This window comes from Pelophylax lessonae, assembly GCF_965119305.1.
Source record: "Pelophylax lessonae genome assembly, chromosome: 2".
Classification (NCBI taxonomy): Eukaryota; Metazoa; Chordata; class Amphibia; order Anura; family Ranidae; genus Pelophylax; species Pelophylax lessonae.
Window position 1 is genome coordinate 142833927 of NC_138769.1, and position 23665 is coordinate 142857591.

The 23665-nt window shown below is 42.2% G+C and overlaps 1 protein-coding gene across 1 annotated transcript in view; it reads right to left on the reverse strand.

The window, feature by feature from the left end:
- RAP1GAP2 (RAP1 GTPase activating protein 2) overlaps positions 1-23665 on the reverse strand; it is a 949148-nt gene that overhangs the window by 633621 nt on the left and 291862 nt on the right. The window lies entirely within an intron of this gene.

Sequence of the window (23665 nt, forward strand, 5' to 3'; positions counted from 1 at the left end):
TGTTTTCTGGTTTCTGGCCTAGGCCAATATGATGCCATACACCCCAGGAGTCTGGATGGGCTTTTTTTCTTTAATTTGGAGGAGGGTAAGAGGGGCCTTTTCAGTTAAGCACACCCTCCTGCCTGCATCCTTGAGCTAAGGGGAGATGAATTCTAGGAAGCAAATGCTACATGAATCATCTGCCCTTACTAAAGATGGCCGCAGCTAGAAATACTAGGAGGGTGTTTTTTAAAGTAAATTCAACAAAAAAAAGCATGGATACATAAATGGATGGGTGAGTTTGCTTTAAATAATAAAAATATACACTGCTCAAAAAAATTAAAGGGACACTTTTTAATCAGAGTATAGCAATAAATCAATTAAACTCCTAGGATATTGATATGGTCAGTTAAGTAGCAGAGGGGGTTGTTAATCAACTAAGAGACAACAAAAAGAAAAAGGGAGCACCGACCTAGTGCATTACCACTAAAAATGTATTAAAAGTATTAAAAAGTATATATTAAACTCACAAAGCAGGTGTGTATAACCACACATCAACATGACACACATATAGTCTCCAAGGTAGCCAAGGAACCACACTGTGCTAAATGGTATACAGTGTGCCGCATGGGGCTGCTGTGTTTAGGCTGACGTGTTTCAGGGGCGAACCCCCTTCCTCAGAGCCAAAAAAGAGTCACTAGGATCGGTGCGCCCTTTTTCTTTTTGTTGTCTCTTAGTTGGTTTCGGATACCCTTGATCCTGAAGGGGCAGCAAGACCACAAGCTAGTCCACTCAAGTCTGAAGTATCTCTCTTCCCTCAGGCCTATGTTATACTCGAGCGCAGGAGAATTCTTCTACTACTTGGGGTTGTTAATCAGTTTTAGCTGCTTTGGTGTTAATGAAATTAACAAGTGCACTGGATGGGCAATAATGAGACAACCTCCAAAACAGGAATGGTTTAACACGTGGAGGCCACTGCCATTTTTCCCCTACTCATCTTTTCTGACAGTTTGTCACTAGTTTTGCATTTGGCTAGGGTCTGTGTCACTACTGGTAGCATGAGGCAATACCTGGACACTAAAGAGGTTGGACAGGCAGTCCAACTCCTTCAGGATGGCACATCATTATGTGCCATTGCCAGAAGGTATTCTGTGTCTCCCAGCACAGTCTCAAGAGCATGGAGGAGATTCCAGGAGACGGGCAGTTAATCTAGGAGAGCTGGGCAGGACCATAGAAGGTCCCTAATCCATCAGCAGGACCGATATCTGCTCCTTTGTGCAAGGAGGACAGGTCATTTTTGGACCTACAATATATATGGATGTACAATATATATGTAGCACTACTCCCAAGGGAGCTGCTGGCGACGGGTTCCCCTGGGTTACCATTAGCAACGATAGAACATTCTGGCATGTTTCCAAGTGTTTTTACCTTAGACAAGGACCAATCCAGTTTCTTTGGTTTTTAGGTTTTATTAGGAATTTGGATAGGAGAAGGGATGAGTGGGATACTCCAACTGAACTAAACTATGCACAATAGGCTGGGACGACTTGAATAAATGCTTGTTAACGCTGGTTAACACTAGATAACACTGAGTAACTCTGAGTAACGCTGAATACACTGAAACTGAGCTAGCCACAGCTAGGCTGCTGCTTCACTTTACCCTTGGCTATGAAAGGTTCTCTTTAAGCTTCCTGAGGTAATTCTGTCCTAAGGCAAGCTATTCCTTGAGGTAGACTGCACTGCTGAACAATTTCAGGGCCCTTCCTTGCGCCCCCTTTATCCCTAATCTTCAGGGCTTAACAATTTGGCACCCCCTTTACTGTAACACTCTGGGTTAACTGGCTCCTTGATCCCTTTGCCCTCTCTGGAGTGGTCCCCTCTCTTAGGCAGACCCCTGGGCAGATCCTTGAGTACTCATGACACTGTTTTTCCTGAAGTCCTCTGCCCAGCAGCTCCACTCGGTCAGCACACTGGATCCTGTCAGCTCAGCTAAACCCCTGGTCCCTAGGCCGACTGCCTGGACCACCTTCCTCACTTCAGCAGGAGGAGAGACAGCCGTCCACTTCCTCCTGGGACTTTGCTCAAGCCAAAATACACTCTGCATCAGATGCCCTCCGCTTTTATTTCCAATCCCATGATGCACCTCTCCAGGTGCCAAATCCACTGGGACTGTTACAAAAGCCTGTGTATCATTGGCCAGGTTTCCTCCACTGTCCAACATACCTCCCTATTGGACGCAGTGGGGACACTCCATCAGACCAAATGAATACACACTGAGCATACTGAGCAGGCCTAACTAAAGATCAAACTCCTCTGATAAGCAGATGAAGCAATTATGGTTTTCCTGCTGCTTTCCTGTCAAGCAGAAAATGCCAAACTATATCTTCTATCTAGCACCTGACTAGGAGGGTGCTACATATATGTGTGTTTGTTTTGAGTTCTCATTCACACAGCATACCTAGAAAAGTAAAATCTTTGTTAACTTTCACATGTTTTCCGGAGGAGATGGTAGGCAATTTATACAGAGGGAGTGGGACTAGACAGTACATGCAAACATTGCATTCTACTGAAAGGTCTGCTTTAAAGCCTTACGCTGGTTTCATATGGGCACTCTCCGTGATGTGCATCCACCTGCTCAGCAGCAGATTTATGAAAGGTCCGTGTCCACTCTGCATAGACACAGCCCCGCTGTTCCCTATGAGGCTGTCAGATGGAAACAGACCACCTGTACGTTTCCATCTGTCATTGGATTCAATCTGCTGTTTTTGGTGGACTGGATCGGATCATATTCCGGCGGGTACCTGCAGACATCCGCTGCTTCATAGAGAGCTATGAATGGTCCAATCAGGTCTGCCTGAAAAACTGACTAACTATCTCATTCCTGGAACAAAATTGAGTCAAGCTGAGAACTATTCGGTCATTGACTGGAAGCCTTGGTATTTTTGTGAATGAATGCAAAGCTAGGCAGATGACGCCACGATCTCCACCTCAGCCATTTAGAGGATCCTTGTATTCATTGATAAAACACAAAACTTGATTTTGTTCCGGGAATGAGATGAGAAGTTCCCATACCACTGCGGAAACACAGCACTGTAAACTGAATTTAGCTGATGCTAAATACAGTTTATGGGTAGTACAGTGGCTAATAGGTTAGCACTTCCACTCGGCAGCACTAGGGTCATTGGTTTGAATCCCAACAATGGCACTATCTGCCTGGACTTTTCATGTTCTCCCTACGCTTTTATGGGTTTCCTCCAGGTACTATGGGTATCTCCCAAGCTCCTAAGACATGCTGGTAGGTTAATTGGATCCTGTCTAAATTGGCCCTAGTATGTGTAGGAATGTGAGTTAGGTACCTTAAACTGTAAGCTCCTTGAGGACTTGGACTAATGTGGATGTACAAAATATATGTTTGTCTGTTTTGTGTTCTCATCCTCATAGCATACCTAGAAAAGTAAAATCTTTGTTACCCTTTATGTTTTTTAGGAGAAGGCGGCATGGCTGACTGCAAAGTTTTTAGAACAATGTACCTGTGGGGTTGCACAAAAAAAAACCTGTCAGTTTCGGACCTGCTGTGTTAACCATGCGAGGTTTAGTTAGGACATCTCCCCCGCTGAGCTGTTGTGTTCTCAAAGGGGGACGACCCCCCGCCAGGACACCCAGAACAGCACTTTCTACCATTTGCTGAGAGCACTGATCTGGAGTTGGTCAGATGCTGGTTTTCCAGCATGCACGTCTGACAGGCTGACATACACACGGGCCAAATGTCGGCCATTTCTTTTTTTGAACCGGCCGATGTCTCCCGACATTCGACCCGTGTGTACAGGATTTTAGAGTAAGCCTGACCCAAGTCTGTCCTCATTATGTTACAATGCAAGAAGCCCAGCCTCTACACCCTTAGCCTTTTGTTAGGATAGACAGTGTTCAAATCTAGTCTGTCTGTACTGTGCCTGCACAGTACAGACAGGGTTAAGTATAGCAAACACACTTTCGCAGCCCTCTCATAAACAAAGAGAACTACCTAGGTTTTTTTCTTCCACGAGGGTCCAAACTAGAGCATCTAAAAAAGGTAAACTGGTATTTTTATTTTTGTAAGTTCTGTTAATGAATGGGGACATGTAACGAATGTAAATTATGCCAAATTGTCTGCAAGAGTGTAAATACATTTTAAGGCCATACCTGACCTTATACAGAGGCGTAGCTAGAACCTTCAGAGCCTGGTACAAAAAAAACATGAAGGCCCCCACTGGTCCCCGACCGTGCCCTTCCCACTGATCCCAGGGCCCTTTACTCACATCATGGGACCCTTTATTGGGGTCCCGCAGTGGGCAACCTTCCTGCCATCTTGTGGTCCCTCCATGGCGGTAGTACGTCAGAGCCCAGTCGCAAGTGTGACCTTTGAGACCCTGGTAGTTCCGCCACTGGTGTCAGTAGTTTTTTATTTTTGCTGTTTTAATTCTTTATTATTTTTTGCCATTTTTATTTTTTTTTTTAAATGTTTTTACATATTTTTTAGGACACTTGTTGGGGAGCTTTGGTGAAATATCAAGGGTCTAAGCAGAGACATACTTCAGTCTCTTTCTCTGCAACCTCAGCTGCCCAGAATCAATGAACAGGAATAGCTCTGTACAGAGATTCCCATTCATTCATAATAAACACAAAAAAAAATTAAAAAGGTCAGTGATCAGTATCGATCACTGACTCTATTCATTAAGAATGACACAAAGGGGGAGAGGAAAGGGGAAACCCGGTAGCAATGCGGAGGGGCGAGGGGGGCCAGGGAAGCATACAGTGGCCCAGGGCAGCAGGGCAGAGATAGGGAGGCAGAGGGAGCAGCATGTAGAGGAGCATATGACCTCCATTTTCCTCCTGCAGCCGCTGAATGTCTGTGGGAGGAAAAGGAGGAGAAGCAGGCATTCAGCAGCTACAAGGAGGGATCAATTCCTATCCAGGTATCCATGCGTCCAGGTCCCTGAGGCATGGGGCTGGGTCGCAATGGTGACCCCCCCCCCCCCCCGTCCTTTTATACAATTTATCAAACATATAAGAAGAATGCTTTAAGAAGCTTTCAAAATTACAACATTCAAGATTAAAGGTGCAGGGCAAGTACAATCTTTAACCTAACCATTACAAAGAAAGTGATTATGCAAATAGCTCATTATCTCTGGAGAACATTTTTAAGGGACATTTCAGTACAAATCATGGTGATGAAAACGGCAGTAAAAGATGACTGATCATACTGCTTCCTTGTCTTTTCCCATGATTGAGATGAAGTCTGTATGAAGAACATGACCTTTAAGATGCTCACTGTCTGTGCATTAAAAGCATAAGCTATTCAAGACTGCTGGATGGACGGTTCTTCCATCATAGCTCACTACAGTCAAACAATTGTATCTCTGATAAACTACAGGTATATGGTACACAATATTGGTGATAAACGGCTGAATTCTATTGAAAAACATTGACTTGCTTTTTTAATATAAGGGCTTGAGTATGACTTTGCATTAGCTCCCTTGAGTCAGTCAAGGTCATATTACTCTGCACAGAAGCACATGTATGACCTTATCAGTGCAATGCATCTCCATCAATGTCTAGTCAGCAGACAATATTATATACTACTGCTGCAGTTGCTGACATCTATCTGAATTTGTTTGTTTCCTGAATGCTTTCAGCATTAATATTGTAGCTGGTATCAAGCCTGTAAACTGCAATAACAGGCTGCAACTATGTACTGTATCTTATAATTGAATTCCGGAATAAACAAATATTGCTTAGTAAAAGAGGCATGCAGGTGTTCATTCAGATCTGTGCAGTAATCTAACATTAAATATTTACAGGAGCTTCTTATAAAAAGACCAGTCACTGCTGCTCTCCTTGTGCACGTTAACTGGTCTTGTATCCACCCCATTCCAGTAGTTTCCTGGCTATAGTGGGTGGACCTGCTGTCATGTACCTGAGTGTCCTTGAACCGGGAGATTCCCTGTTTCATAGCTTGCAGCCTTATCTGTTGTGCCACAGAGAAGCTCTGGAGTTTTTGCAGTGATTTTCCAGCCTGATGCTTTACTTTTGGACTCACTAGCTCCACCTGCTGCCAGCTGCGAACAATGTACAATTTGACCAGCTGTGAACAATGTACAATTTGTCCAGCATTTAAATAGCAGCACTTCCTGTTCCTCAGTGCCCGTTTGTTTGGAATATCTTCCTGGGTGTGCTGTTTGCTCTTTTACTGACTATCGTGTATGAACTTTTGCCTGTATTCTTGACCCCTCTTCAGCCTGCAGAATCTGTACTTCACCGCCAGCTTGTGTATGACTTCTGCCTGCCTGACCATTCTTTGGATTACGTTTGGATACCGATTTGCCCAATCTGTTTCCGGCCTGATCTATGACTACATTTTTGCCTGAATCCTCAGCACTCAAACTCCACTTCGGATTTTACCTAACAGGTATTTAACACCTGCTTGGTCCTTCCCATAGCTTTGTTCTCTGCTATGTGTACCACAGTGATGCAGTCACTGCTACTATTACAGGATAATATCTGGGGGTGTAAAGGCTTTGGCACACACAAAGACATTTGTATATACCCTGGAGACTGAACTGTAGTCCACAAGTGGTTTATCAGCAACTCCAAACAATACATGAAATAGTAAGCTGACAAGGCAAATCACAGCATTTTGAAAACTATTCTAAAGTCATAAACCGCTCTCAGTTTGAACTTTAAAGAGACCATATGTCCAGACCATTTCTTTAAACAATAATATTTCTATAGAAATATATTGTATATGTGTGTTTAACATTTTATGCATGTTTTGTACTTTTAAAAGCCTCTTTTGTGTACACATCCCAAAACCCTGAGAATGCAATTGTACCAGAACGCTATAGTCCATTGTTCGGCATCAAAAACCCTATTCAGTTCGACTTTCCACTACAGCATGGGTGGAGATTTAGTGAAGCAACCCACATTTTTTAAATTTGTCGACTAAACAGGAGGCGAGGAGAAAATTTCCAATTGGTAAACCTTTTCTGGAGGCAGCTGTCCCAGGACTCCTTCATATGGGCGGCCTGGGAGCAGGAAAATCAGAGGATTGAGATGTGGATTTACTTTCCTCCATACGCCCACCTACATGCAGCCACTCGGGGCTGGACACATGCCACAGTTGCATTGCTATGTATGTCAGCAGCAGCAATCATAACGTGCCTTTTGCATTCAGCAAACAGCATTGTGGTTCAGTTTTTTGAGGGTTAAAACAGACAAGGAAATGAAATATCGTTGCTGCACGTCTGAACGATATCTTAGAAGAAATATCCCTTTGGCTTGGATAGCTCATCTCTTGCTTCCTATTGTGCCTCATAGACAGAAAGTAAAAAAAAAAAAGAACAAATACCTCAATGAGACACGGAGAAAAAAGAAAGCCCAGACTCTAAGCCATTCCCTAATCTATCAAAATTGAAAAAAAAGGTTTTGACTTTCAAAACTCAGAGACATTCTGAAGATGAGGAAGCTAAAACTGGATTGATTTAGCCAATAGGCTAGTCAACTAAAGAAGATGAACACTAGAATACAAATAAGAAACACTTAGCAGGACGAATGTGTCCACTGAGACAGTTTAGTTGCAAAAATTGAATGATTGAAGTGCACCTTTAACTTTATCCTTATGCAGATTTTTAAGACTTACCTGCTAAAAATACAAAACAGCTTTAAATGCATTTTTGTGTTCACCCAGTATAATGGATATTGTAATGTGCAGATTTAACCAATCGTGTTCCAAATTACATAGCGATTAGAATCTGGGGTTCCCAAACACTAGCTAAAGTGATGTTGATCAGTTGGCATCAAATAGTGTGAGCCTGGGGACTATGGGGACCACTGGAGGGAGATTCAGGATGGAAAGTGGGAGGACATTGCTGTTGCTGCTGTTCCACTGATCCCCTCTCTAAATAATTCAGGAATGCTTATCTCTGAGCACCTTCATAATTAGAGTTGTAAGAATCAGGTAAGCTTCATTTCGGGGACCTTGCTGGTCTGCACTAGTCAAAGTTAAAGTAGGAGACATAACGAACACCTGTAGGTTCTCATTATTATCACATAGAGGATGGTATCCTTTATGGAAAAGTGTTGCAAGAAGGGTTTAAGAACTCTGTGTTGGCAGCAGAAGAAGTATTGGATTGCTGGATTCATTTACGAGCAGCAGCCTGGCTCTCCTGCAGTCTGACTCACCCCACCAAACATTGCTCTAACAGCAATGTTATTCAGAGCGGCATTTTGTGGGGGGGGAGGGGGGCAGATATGCCAGATAGCTGGACTGCTGCTTGTGCATGAGAGCAGCTACTCTAATTTCACCTTTTTTAACCCTTACTGCAGTACTATAAATGCAAAAAAGAGGCATAGTGATTACTGTATATGCATAAACAAACATATAAATAGTGGCGCAAGCAGAGGTGCATCTATAGTAATGCAAAGATCATCATGTAGTCCTTTAAGCTCTAGGCTCTAAATTTAAGGTGGAAGATACACAGTCTATTGGCTCAGGGCCAGTCTTGGGGGGGGGGAGTAGAAGCGGTCTCCACAAATGCAAAAGAGAAGTTACAGGAGCCTCTGAGTGTAGACTGTTAAGCATTTAATATTGAGATAAAAGAGTAAAACCCACATGGAGGAACTTGTAAATAGGCACATATTGTGGAATTTGTAAATGGGCACATATTGTGGAATTTGTAAATAGGCACATATTGTGATCCGGTGGATGGAAGCTGCGCTGGTCCGCACTGAGAGCCGTCTCCGCCAGCTTGAGAAAGGAGTGCGTGCTGAGGGTATTTCCCTAGCGCGCATGCTCCGCAACGCGCCACGAGCAAGCCGGTGGCGTCATCACAGACAACTCTGAGTTCCAGCTTGTGTCCCAGATTGTGCTCATGCCCTTTATATCAGCCGTCCACCATCTTGCCACCATCTTACCAACAGCCCTACGAGTGGCGTAGAAGGCTCCCAGTGCAGACCAGCGCAGCTTCCAGCCACCGGATACAAATATGTGCCTATTTACAAATTACTCCATGTGAGTTTTACTCTTTTATATCAATATTAAATGCTTAACAGTCAACACTCAGAGGCTCCTGTATCTTCTTTCTCTATTACATGTAGCCTGACCTGGTTGAGCATTAAATCCAGAGTGGTTTTTAATGCGTCACCTGTTTAAAATGTTGGAAACTTCACTTTGCAAAGAATACCCAATCACATAATTGGATGATGGAAGTCAGCAGAGCTTCTGCTCGCTTACTAAGCTCTGGAGCAACTGCACTTGCATAGTGCAACTGTACTTTGCAAAATGCACAGTCTTTTTGCCTTTAGTAAATCAATCCCACAGTCTCTTATCTTAAAATGCATGTAAAACTAAACAATGTTTTTTTTTTAGATTTGGATACAGTAAGGAAGGGGGTACCCTTTAACATTTAACATGTTTTGCTGCCTTTATTTTGCTGGAGAGATTTTCCTTCACTTCCTGATCTGGAGATGTAGGAGAAACCAGAGGAAACCTGACCAAAAGGAAGGAAATTCCTATCTTAGAAAGTTGTCATAGGATCAGCTCTCTCTATCGGAGTCTTTTTCCAAACATCCTTCTAATGAAAGCATAAGCGTTTTCCTTCACTTTGACAATGGACACAAAGACAAATAGGGGTTGAATCTCCCCAGCAGGGACACAATCAAAAAAAATCAACTTGACAAAGGGTCTAAGCCTTCCCTACTCTATCATACTATATCCAAAACTAAAAAACATAAATGTTGCCTTTACATACATTCATATACTGCTATGGGTCAGAACGTAAAGGTAAATCTTCCCAATGGGACGCAAAAAAAATTAAATCTGACAGGGGTTATAACCCTTCCTTGCTCCCTTGCAAAAAAAGTTTTGGCTATAGTTCTACTTTACCTTTGCTTCGCAGTGCTCATATTTTAACTTGCCACATTGGGTTTGACTAGTGGCACTGCCTGTAAAAACCCACTCATTACAGTCAATAGGACTGTGCCACACCTGTGTGCCAACAGGGCTATGGCAGTTGCAACACAGTAATGTAAAATCCCCACTGGGATAGAAAAAAGTCAGGTATAAAGCAGGCGGCAGTATGCTCTCCTGAATGTCTCTAAACGGATTGTCAAGTGTGGTCTGAAAAGTGAACCACCATTGATAGCTTTTCAAAGGGTGGTAAAGTCTACTGTCCATGTGAAAGAGGCCCTAATGTGGTTGTATACCACTGGCCTTTTTTTTTTTTTCCTGCAAGGTTAGGTCATACTAGCACATACAGTACTAGCACACACTAGTCGCATACTAGCTCATTATGTGAAACTTACCTAAAACAAAGCTGTTCCAGCGCCACCGATGTCAGCGATGCAGTCGCTTCCATCTTTATCCGCCTTGCTTCTGAGTTTGCAGGCTCCGGCTTCTTGATTGGCCGTGATGTCATTCCAGTGCATGCACACGGGAGCCACCTACCACGGCACAAGACTCAGAAGGAACAGCATGGGTGGCCGTTCCTTCAGATCACATGCGCTAGCGATGCCACTGGCTGCATGTAATGTAAATATCTCCTAAACACTGCACGTTTAGGAGATATTTGCACTACTTATAGATAAGCCTTGTTATAGGCTTACCTATATGTAAAAGTCAGAAAAGCCTAGTACACACTAAGTCTTTTTTTGTTCAACCCAGTGGGCTCAATAAAAAAAACATAAAAATCTCAGGACAAGTCACTGCACTAACCGATTAGCGATCTCCGCTTCTGAGCTATTGTGTTCTGACAGGGGAACTGCCCCCCCCGGCCAGAACACACCAGTCAGCACTCTCAGCCAATGGCTGAGAGCATTGATTGAGCGCCGATTGGCAGACCTTTCTCAGTCATGCCCCTTCTGTCAGACCAGCTGCTGTGCACACGGGCTAAATGTTGGCCGGTTTCTATTGAACCGGCTGATGCCACCCAATATTTGGGCTGTGGGTACAGCCCTTTATTTTGGAATTCTGTATGCTAAAATAACTGACATTAACTCTTATCATGTGAAAGAGATTTTCTTGTCATATTGAATTGTCATTTCCTTCTACAACAGTAGACTTGTCACCTTCTCTTGTCACTTGTAAAATGAAAAATGAATCCAATTTCTCAGTGTCCTGCAGTGTTACCAGCAAGAGTGTAGCTTCCCACGTATTGTACTAGCACCCAAGAAAAAAGGTTTATTTATTGAAACTCAAAATGCCAGTTGCTGTAGTTGGCTTGTGAACAACTGAGGAAGACCAATCTGGGTAAGAATTAACCCTAAGGAAACTCGGTCAGGTGCTTATACCGCTTAGTACCACTACATAAGCACTGCCAATTGTCCTATTGGAAATTATAATTATTAATCTGCAATGAACACCTTCTAAATAAGCATGTTAGAGGAGCACCACACAAAGAAATATGTGCTTATATTTACTTATCTGCATAAGGAAAAAAAAATGCCTAACAATTGTCCATGCAATCCAATTTACAATGCAACACTTGGCCATTGTATACTACAATTGTATTGTATTTATGCATGGTCAGTTTGCCAAACAATTGTTTTAGGTGTTTGCTGTGCGTAGGTTACTTTACAAATTGTTTTAACTCTTATGGAGTCTCTTTATAAAACATTTGCTATGTGAATGTCTCAGCATTCACACAGCTATCACAAACAATCCCTGCAATTTAATTGTGCTCAGTGCTGCACTACTACGACAAGAAATACTTTCTAAACATGGTAAAAAAAAAACATCACTAATATAAGTGACGCATCAATAAAAATATATAAACACATAAATTGGGAGGCCTGTGATGATTTAAGTTCCAAACAATGTGTGCTCAAAATTCTGTGAACTCCAAAAATTGTGAACTCCAATGAGCACAATTAAATTGCGGGGATTGTTTGGGATTGTTTGTGATAGCTGTGTGAATGCTGAGACATCGCATGAGAACCACCAGGAGCACTCAAGGGTATGTGCTCACCTCATAGATGGGGGTCAATGGAGGCTTTAATAATAAACCAAAAATTCTAAATGGCCACTGCAAGTGTATTCCCCCTTAATTTGTCAAATGTGTTTATTTCCTATAGTCCTCAGCTTTATCCAATGGCCATAATGCAGTATTAATACCTTAATCAGGGAAATACAGCATTAGGGTCACTAGATAGAGTTGACGCTCACAGGAAAAATAATTGGAATTAATGCAAAAATGGTGGTCAGAGGATTTTTTTTCACCATCTACTACACCATCACCCCAATATGTTTAAATGCTTAAGGTTGATCATTTGTAGTGGGGGGAGGGGGGGGATATTGTGGTGTGGAGAAAACAACACTTCAACAAAAGATATACAGTGAAAAAACTTTGTATCTTTATCACATATAATTAGAGGCTAAGATGGCACCGTCCTCGGCAGATATGAGAATATGACAGTTTAGCTCTACTGTATGTCCTCTGGACAGATGCATCTAAAACTGTCCAGAAGTGAAAGAATTTGCAGAACTGAAAGAATGCAAGTTAAAAGTTACATAGTATATGCAAACATTTTAGGGGATTTAACAAAATATTTGCTCTACTTTTCTGGTGGTAGGTAAGCTACCTGTGCCTAAATCAGCAAATTTCTGCAACAGTTTTGGTACTAATACCAACGCGTGCGACAGAATCAGGTAGTTCCTACTACTGCCATTTTAGGAACCTGCCGCCATGGCTGCAATAGATTGAAAAATAATTAATGCCAATTTGCAGATTAGAAAACTGGTGCTAACTAAGGCTAACTCTGAGCTGGTGTATAGAGGAATATAAAATGCTGAGAATGGGGTATTTTTTTGCTAGGAAGCTGTCACTGATGTGAAAGAAACTCACGCAGGGTGGCAGCCACTAGCTTCCTACCAACAGATGACCCATCGTCAGCCCTATTTAGCAGGCCATATTTGGGCAATGACAAGTCACCTGATGGGGAACAAGTCACAGGGTTCCCCATCAAGCTCCACACACCCAACTCCATGCGCTGTCAATCAAAATCAAGATGGACCTAATGGGGAACTAGTATTTTACTTCCCCATCAGGCTCTGCCCACCCCACTACACGATGCCTCAGCCATGGGCCTCTGTCTATGTGACAAAGGAGGGAACTCAGTAATGCTGAGCTGCAATGATGATAGAGCGTCTGATATGGACACTCCCACCTCAGTCCAAACTAGAGAACAATATACCACTCAAGTGCAGGGCCATCTTACCGAATGGGCACGCTGGGCAGTTGCCCGGGGGCCCCACCTGCCCAGCGACCCAGCCAAGCATTAGTCCTGATTCCCATGTGCATCCCACTGCTGAACTCAGCAGGTGGCAAGTGCCTGTCGGCCCTGCGCTGCTGTCAGGCCACTTGGGCCGTGGAGGGGAAGCCCACAACTTCAGGAACCCCTGTCTGCCTCCACGGGAACAGGCACGAACAGGACAGTCAAGTCTGACTCCCGTGTGTGTGTGTTCACTGGACCCAGCCGCCGAACATGGAAACTGTCATTAGCCTGGCACTGGTGTACCAATGAATATCGCCTTATCCATAATTTGCGTTTTTATTCTCCTGTGTGATCGTGTAGGCGGGGCCCCAGTGCACTGCATTGCCCGGGGGCCTATAATGCTCTTAAGATGGCACTGCTCAAGTGGTATCTAAAGGATTACTCACAGGTGCTGACCCTGACTCGCTACCGCAGTGACATGCAAATGAGAAGAAAACTGGTCACACACTGCAATTGTAATCCAATAAAACGTTCTTTATTCTTTAAGTATGGGACAATAGCGAAGGCTAGGTTACAGTTGACATGTTTCACACGTAGCATTGCTGAGTAATAAGTCCGCCTCAGTGCCACCGCTTTCTAAGACAGATTTATGCACCTGATTCCTGACAGTTACATGAATCAGAAAGTAAAAACAGAGGGCGCGCCGGCCTAGCGCAATACCTCAAAATAAAATGGCTTTATTAGAAGTAGGTACAATTTCATATTCACAAGAGAAGATCTTATAAGCATATCAACAATGTTGTTACAGCATCAGAATTTTTGCATCACAGTAATGATGTCCTTGCAGCAAATGGCTAACGCGTTTCGAGGACCTGCCTCTTCCTCAGAGCCTCAATGAATCAATTACAAGCATCGACAATTTTGGATACAGGGATATATTCTAAAGAGTGTGTACAAAACTTTCTGAATACCCCTATTGTGTTTCAGTGTTGTTTCAGTATTGTTGTTTCTTAACAAGCTGCTCCTAGTCATACTTATATGAATTTCTTATGGTTGATACAACACGGGAAGAGAGCATGCTAGTTTAACACGTAGGCTGGTTCCTCTTCATGCTCCACTAAATATCACGTAGAAGAGTAGACACTAAAGCCAGGCACTCACTATTGTTTTTTTTCCGTGCAAAAAAGTGGGTTGAATGAAAAAAAAAAACTGTCAGCTCTGGTCGGAGCCACTGTAGCAACAGTCCAACATTCGTATAGTGATCTCCACCACTGAGTGGTTGTGTTCAGACAGGGGAATGTCCCCCCTTCCCCTGCCAGAACACTCCGATCAGTGCTGTAAGCCATTAGATGAGAGCGCTGATCGGGAGCCAGTCTGCCGCTAGTTTTCCAGCATGCTCATCCAACAAAAGCCGACCGAACAGCGGGCTTCTGTTGGACTGGCTGGCATATACACGGGCCAAATGTCTGCCCATATGTACGGGGCTTTAGTGGATGATAGCTGTATAGGCCTGTGATGGATATAATTATTAACAGTAAAGTGGCACATAGGCATTGACACTGTATTTGCACTTGAGCTCAACATCTTTGGTCATTTTATATGCTTCTTTTGGAGTGTTTGTACAGACGTTTTCTGAATGTTTTTGTGGGCATCTAAGGCTTGCCAAGCGCAATAACGGGAGGACATCCTTGGGACTCGGCTGATCACAGATCGTGTAAAGGGCCAATCACAGAGGGCCCTTTACCAAGTGTTCAGCTGTCAGTCAATGACAGCTGATCACAGAAATAAACAGAATCTGGTTATCAGCTTTTTTTTTTTTTTTTCTCACGCTGTCAGCATGAAGAAAAGAAGAAAGTCGTTAACTGGCTTCTGTTAGAGGGACATTGTTCCCACACAGTGCACATCAGTGCCGCTAATCAGTGCCCATCAGTACTGCCAATCAGTGCCCACCAGTGCAACCTATCAGTGCTCACCAGTGCTGCCAATCAGTGCACGTTAGTGCTTCATCATCAGTGTCACTTTTTAGTGCTGCCTATCAGTGCCACCTACCAATGTCTATCATTGCCACATCTCTGTGCCCTTTAGTGTCACCTATCAGTGCCCATCAGTGCCACCCATCAGTCCCGCCTCATCAGTACCCACCAGTGCCACCTATTAGTGCCCACCAGTGCCACCTATCAGTGGCACCTCATCACTGCCTATTAGTGCAGCCTATCAGTGCCCATCAGTGCAGCCTATCAGTGCCCATCAGTGCCACCTCATCAGCACACATCAGTGAAGGAGAAAAGTTACCTGTTGCAAAATTTTATAACTAAGTATACAAAACGTTTTTTGTTTTTGTTTTTTCCAAAAATGTTCAGTTTTTTTTGTTTGTTTAGTAAAAAAAAAGAAAAAAAAAAAACATTGGTGAATAAATACCACCAAAAGAAAGCTCTATTCATGTGAAAAAAAATGATAAAAACTTCCAATGGGTACAGTGTTGCAATTCAAAGGGCAACAGCACTGAAAGCTGAAAGTTAGCCTGGGCAGGAAGGGGGTACAAGTGCCCAGTAAGCAAGCATTTTTTTTTTTTTTAAGGTTGCATTGTCCTTGGGTTTAAATGATTACCAACCGCACGGCATGTGTGATATTCCCCTGCCTATTTACAGAAGACTCAAATGTTTGTTCATTGTAAGAAGCAAGCATAAAATCTATAAATAAATAATTAATAAAATACTTAAACTATTGGAAACCATAAGCAACACTCAGGATATATTTTACATGCCCTGATGAGCAAGTGAGAAATAAACTATACATAATTTATTGACTATAATGTAATCAATTATATATGCTTTTATAAACCAAGCGGAAAATATTCACGCTGAGCAAGACAGGCAAAGGGAAGTCTATGAGGGCAATGCCATAAGCGTGCCTTAATAGCGAATAATAAAAAATACAATCAAGAAATTGCTGTGTTACGTGAGCTCTAGTTTTGAGTGACTTCCTTTAACGAACGAAAGATTTGTTAATTGCATAAGCTTTGGAAAGTCTGCGTAGCTTGTGTTTAAATATTTGTTGTCCTGTGATCTCAAGCCAAAAGACACGGAACAGCAAACATGGTGACATGCAACTTGTAATATATGTGACACATTTATTCTTGTGACCTTTTTTCCTTTGTCTGTTTTTTATCTTTTGCTAGGGTCTTGAGTCTTGGATTCAAGCAAAGTGTATGCTGTGCTTGTGATTTTTTTGCTTTCTTTTATGACAGAAATCTAATTAAAAGCAGAGTGTACAAATGATATGGTTCCAAAGCAGTCCTGAGGTCACAGATGCACAAAGGTGGATATAAAAGTTATAGATCCTGAATCTGAATATTCACTCTTAAAGCGAAACATTGAGTGTTACCCAAATAAATAAATGTGCTTCAATTTTCCTCTCTCCAATGCTGGAAAGTGGACAGGCCCTGTACATCTCATGTATAATCAGTGCCAGGACAAGGTCATCCTGCGCCCAGGGCAAGGATGCCAAACTGCGCCCCCCCCCTTCCCTTAGGGTTAGAGTCAAGGTGCCACCCCCCATCCCTTCAATAAACCATTGCACCCAGGGCAACCGTCCCTCCTGCCCACCCCTTGTCCCGGCCCTGTGTATAATACAGGACCATTAATGTTTGCTGGTCTTGTATGTGGTGACTTTGATGAGAGGGGCAGAGACAAGACTGGAGGTCAGAGACCAGCAAGCAGAGGAGCTTTGTTCAAAAGAAACCGGCAGACATTCAGCCCATGTGTACGACAGCTGGTCTGACAAAGGCTGGCTGAACAGAAGGGGCATGATTGAAAAAGTTCTGCGGATCAGCACCCGATCAGCGCTCTCAGCCAATGGTAGGGGGCACCCCCCTGTCAGACCACGATAGCACAGCAGGGGAGATTGCTGTACTAACATCAGCCCACTGGGTTGAACGAAATAAAAAAAAGCTACTTGTGTGTTCTCGGCTTTAGGCCTCATGCGTTTTTACAGCTGCTTTTAGGAGCTGAAGAGACAAGAACTCACTGCTCAAGGTGGTGTAATTGCCTGATGACTCACACCGGTGCATGCCCCGGCTCGCCTCCGTGTAAACTTGATAAAGGAAAAGGAATTGGCAGCACTCCAGGTTGAGTCAAAATCCAGATTTATTGACTGGACATCCAAATATGACAATCGTGACAAGGTAGATGCGTTTCACACACTGACTGTGTGCTTAATCATTACCAAGCACACAGTCAGTGTGTGAAACGCGTCTACCTTGTCACGATTGTCATATTTGGATGTCCAGTCAATAAATCTGGATTTTGACTCAACCTGGAGTGCTGCCAATTCCTTTTCCTTTATCATGCTTTTAGGAGCGTCAGGCGTTTTTTTTTTTTTTTTTTTGCAGCTTAAAAACGCCCCTCCATGTTATTCTATGGCCTCATGCACACACAGACGTTTTCGAGCTGTAAGTGGCCTAGGCGTTTTTAAGCTGCAAAAAAAACCCCACGGCCTGCGCGTTCTGAGGACCAGCGTTACAGCTGCAAAAACGCCTGGCTTACCTGTAGGTGAAAGTCAACAAAATGACTATACTGCCGCTTTAACTTGTAAACAACAAGTGTCAACAAGTGTCAGAAATAGGCCTGGTCCTTAAGTGGTTAACTAATCTAATTTATTACAGGTTTTGTTTTCTCTGAATAAATGAGGAAATCTGACTGGTTACTATTGGTGGCAAATCGTATAATATGAAGAAATTTCATTTTCTGGGCCCCAACAAAGTAGAATCTTTGTTTACCATTAAGGCTCATTGGATATAAATGAAAACACATTAACTAAAGAAGTAATGAACATGAATACTCTAGGGGTGAACTGGGAACACTGAACAATTTACTTCAGATTGTTTGCCTCTTGTAGCTGTCATTTGGTTATAGACATGTCTTTCCATGACAACACAAGAGCCATCCTCACCAATGGTCGCACCCAGAGCACTGACTTGGAAACCAAGCCACCTGTTTAGTCCCCTAAGACTTTTATTTAGAGTTCACCATCTGTCACACTGTACAACATACAGCAATCATCTCTTCATTGCTGACTTATATATCTGCATATAATATACCAGGACGTGCTGAGTTCTAGGAGAGACCGCAGAAGTCTAAGACTCTGTTTTCATTTAGAAATTAGGGGGAAATTAAATGAATTGATTTATTATCAGGCCATTTTTTGCGATACGGCACTGCGCTAATTTAACGAACAATTGCACGGTCATGGTACGCTGCACCCAAATAAAATTAAAATCCTTTTTTTCCCACAAATAGAGCTTTCTTTTGGTGGTATTTGATCACCTCTGCGTTTTTTTTTTGTGCTATAAACATAAAAAAAAACAAAAAGAAAATATTTTTTACTTTCTGCTATAAAACATATCCAGTAAAAAAAAAATTTCCATCATTTTAGGCCAATATGTATTTTGCTACATATTCTTGGTAAAAAAATAAAAAATCCCATTAAGTGTATATTGCTTGGTTTGCGCAAACGTCTACAAACTAGGGGATAGATTTATGGCTTTTTTTTTTTTTTTTACTATCAGCGATTTTTAGCGGGACTGCAACATGATGTTCGTGGACAGATCGGACACCTAACTGACATTTTTGACACTTTTGGGGGTAACAGTGACATTACTACAGTAATCAGTGCTAAAAATCTGCACTGTTACTGTACTAATGACACTGGCAGGGAAGGGGTTAACACCAGTAGCGATCAAAGGGTTAAATGAGTCACTAGGGCAGTGATGGCGAACCTTGGCACCCCAGATGTTTTGGAACTACATTTCCCATGATGCCCATGCACTCAGTATCCATCTTTACCAATTAAAATAAAACAGTGCAAAGCACAATTGTCCTGCTCTGCCAGCTGCTTGATCTGGCACACTGTCTCTCAGCTTTGGAGTGTACATAACAGTATTAAATAACAGAGGCCCCTAGTTCAGAGGAATGTAAACCTCTTCAAAGCAAACATTATATTGTACCTTACCATTTCTTAGATAGGATGGCTGCATTTATTTTCTTTTTTTACATTTTCTTACTTGTATTTCAATTGCCCTGTGGATTGCATAAAGCGCTATTTGACCATTGGTAACAGGGGGGTCATCTAACTTCGGTAAGCCCCCCGCTTGTTGCACTGAGGTGCTGTGGCTTTTGGGGATCCACTTCTGTCCTCCTTTGGTGAATTCAGAGAAGATCACTGTCCTCTTGGCTCTTCATCGGGACTTTATGCAGGATATTGCTTTGTATACACATTGGGGGATATTTACTAAAGGCAAATACACTGTGCAATTGGAAGTGCAGTCGCTGTAGATCTGAGGGGGACATGTAAAATATTTGGAAGTGCAGTCGCTGTAGATCTGAGGGGGACATGTAAAATATTTGGAAGCGCAGTTGCTGTAGATCTGAGGGGGACATGTAAAATATTTGGAAGTGCAGTCGCTGTAGATCTGAGGGGGACATGTAAAATATTTGGAAGTGCAGTCGCTGTAGATCTGAGGGGGACATGTAAAATATTTGGAAGTGCAGTCGCTGTAGATCTGAGGGGGACATGTAAAATATTTGGAAGTGCAGTCGCTGTAGATCTGAGGGGAACATGTAAAATATTTGGAAGTGCAGTCGCTGTAGATCTGAGGGGGACATGTAAAGCATTTGCAAGTGCAGTCGCTGTAGATCTGAGGGGGACATGTAAAATATTTGGAAGTGCAGTCGCTGTAGATCTGAGGGGGACATGTAAAATATTTGGAAGTGCAGTCGCTGTAGATCTGAGGGGGACATGTAAAGCATTTGCAAGTGCAGTTGCTGTAGATCTGAGGGGGACATGTAAAATATTTGGAAGTGCAGTTGCTGTAGATCTGAGGGGAACATGTAAAATATTTGGAAGTGCAGTCGCTGTAGATCTGAGGGGGACATGTAAAATATTTGGAAGTGCAGTCGCTGTAGATCTGAGGGGGACATGTAAAATATTTGGAAGTGCACTCGCTGTAGATCTGAGGGGAACATGTAAAATATTTGGAAGTGCAGTCGCTGTAGATCTGAGGGGAACATGTAAAATATTTGGAAGTGCAGTCGCTGTAGATCTGAGGGGGACATGTAAAGCATTTGCAAGTGCAGTTGCTGTAGATCTGAGGGGGACATGTAAAATATTTGGAAGTGCAGTTGCTGTAGATCTGAGGGGAACATGTAAAATATTTGGAAGTGCAGTCGCTGTAGATCTGAGGGGGACATGTAAAATATTTGGAAGTGCAGTCGCTGTAGATCTGAGGGGGACATGTAAAATATTTGGAAGTGCAGTCGCTGTAGATCTGAGGGGGACATGTAAAATATTTGGAAGTGCAGTCGCTGTAGATCTGAGGGGGGCATGTAAAATATTTGGAAGCGCAGTTGCTGTAGATCTGAGGGGGGACATGTAAAATATTTGGAAGCGCAGTCGCTGTAGATCTGAGGGGGACATGTAAAATATTTGGAAGTGCAGTCGCTGTAGATCTGAGGGGGACATGTAAAATATTTGGAAGCGCAGTCGCTGTAGATCTGAGGGGGACATGTAAAATATTTGGAAGTGCAGTCGCTGTAGATCTGAGGGGGACATGTAAAATATTTGGAAGTGCAGTCGCTGTAGATCTGAGGGGGACATGCAAGGAAAATAAAAACAGCATTTTTGCTTGCCCATAGTTGGATGATAGAAATCAGCAGCGCTTCCCCTCAATTTTACATCTTCCCCCTCAGATCTACAGCGACTGCGCTTCCAAGTGCCATTGCAGTGCACAGTGGATTTGCCTTTAGTAAATCAACCCCATTGTTTTTTATATCCATTTTTATATTATATATATATTTGGTTTGGGGTTGTGTAATTTAAATGTGGTCGATTTAACAGCAACATACTGTATATGCTCACTATTTTTTCACATGTATTATTTACTTTCAGGTTATTTTGTAGCGCTGCAATTTTGTACACCACAACAGGAGGCGTGTTACTGGCCAGATCACCAGGTGAAAACAGATGGAAAAAAGCCTAAGAAAAGAAAACAGATGCAGCCATATGTAAGGTTTGGTTTTTGGTTTTATTATTCCTATACAGAGGTAGTACCTGGTAAGAAGGGAATGTGAATGCAGCGGACAGAATAGGTGACATCTGACTCTCAAGAAGAAAAGCCAAATCTGGTAAGTGTAGATATACTATAAGTAAGATTATACAATTTTGATAACTCAAGACTCAACATTCTTATGTATGCTCAATGGTGACTCATTATCTATAAAACCTTGTTTTGGTTCCCAATTTATTAGTCAGAGTAATTCTATTTGTATGATTGCCAGTAAATATCTTTATTGTTTACTATTACTTTTGGTGTGATTTTAAATCTGCTGTAAATGTCCTTACCAAATTTTTTTTTTCCATTTTAATGGGTGATGTGCAGTTGGGTGCACAATCTAAAGTTTTGCCGCTCATTTCCCTATATACATGCTGGTGTACTAGTGTCTGTGCATCCTGTATCTGTGTTCCAGTTTTTTATTACACTATGTAGCTTTATAAAGGAGCAGGAACAAGTTCAGTACAGTATTTATATGGTAATGTGTGCTTTGACCATATCTATAACATATCTATCTGTAAATTGTTTTACTTATCTCCCCTTTAATGACTTCAGCTCCGGGAAGGTTTGCCCTCCCCTTCATGACCAGGCCATTTTTTTTTATTTTACTTCATTAGTTTAACTAACAATTGCTGTACACAAATAAAATTTACGTCCTTTTTTCCCCACAAATAGACTTTTCTTTTGGTATTATTTAACCACTTAAGCCCCGGAGGATTTGGCTGCTAAAAGAAAAGGGTTTTTTTTGCGATTTTTTTTACTGCGTGACTTTGACGGACAATTGCGCGGTCGTGCGACGCTGTACCTAAACGAATTTCACGTCTTTTTTTTTCCCACAAACAGAGCTTTCTTTTGGTGGTATTTGATCACCTATGCGATTTTTTGATCATGCGCTATAAACAAAAAAAGAGCGTAATTTTTGCAAAAATAACAATATTTTTCACATTTTTTTATATGAAATTCCCCCCAAAAAAAATGTAAAAATCAAATTTTTTTAACATTTTCGGCCAAATTGTTTTACGCTACATATGTTTGGTAAAAAAAATTGCAAAAAGCGTATTTTGATTGGTTTGCGCAAAAGTTATCGCGTTTACTAACAAAGGGAAAGATTTTTGTCATTTTTGGTGTTTTTTTTTTTAACGAGTAATGGCGGCGATCTGCGATTTTTTTTTTTGCAGTACTGCGACATTGCGGCGGACAGATCGGACCCTTGACTGACATTTTTGACACTTTTGGGGGTACCAGTGACATTACTGCAGTAATCAGTGCTATACATATGTACTGTTACTGCAAAAATGACACTGGCAGGGAAGGGGTTAACTTTATTGGACAGGGAGGGGTTAAGTGTGTCCTAGGGGCGTGTTTCTAACTGTGCAGGGACATTGCTATTGGTGTAAAAACAAAGATCAACAGTTCTACATAGTAGAACTGTCTGATCTTCATTTTTACACCAGGGAGAATGACGGGCGGCTTGTTTACATAAGCCGCTCCGCCTTTCTCCCTTCACAGGAGCGATCGTAGTGTGACACACGCACTGACTTGTCTGTGAACGAGCCGCGGCGGGCGCGCAATAGGCTCGCAAGTCAGTGACAGGCGAGTGACGTATCGATACGTCACTCTGCCTGGCCGGGGCTGACCGCCGCAGTACATAGTCGTGCGGCGGTCGTCAACCGGTTAATCACCTCTGCGGTTTTTATTTTTTGCATTATAAATAAAAAAAGTCTGACAGTTTTGAAAATAAAACAATATTTTTTTTACTTTCTGCTATTCAACACATCCAATAAAAAAAAATGTAAAAAATGAAATTTCATCAGTTTAGGCCAATATGTACTGTATTCTGCTACATGTTTTTGGTAAACAAAATCCCAATAAGTGTCTATTGATTGGTTTGCTCAAAAGTTATAGCGTCTACAAACTATAGGATATTTTTATGGAATTTTTATTTTATTTTTTATTTTTTTACTAGTAATAGCGGCGATCATTGACTTATGGTGGGATTGCGATGGACAAATTTGACGCGTAGGGGGAGATTTACTAATGCTGAAGCACACAGAATCTGGTGCAGCTGTGCATAGTAACCAATCAGCTTCTAGGTTTTATTGTCAAAGCTTAATTGAACAAGCTGAAGTTAGAAGCTGATTGGTTACCATGCACAGATGCACTAGATCCAGTTTTAGTAAATCTCCCCCTAAGTGACACTTTTTTGGGGACCAGTGACACTAATACAGTGATCAGTGCTAAAAAAAAAATGCACTGTCATTGTACTAATGACACTGGAAGGAAGGGGTTAAGACCAGGGGCAATCAAATGGTTACATTTGTCCCTAGGGAGTGC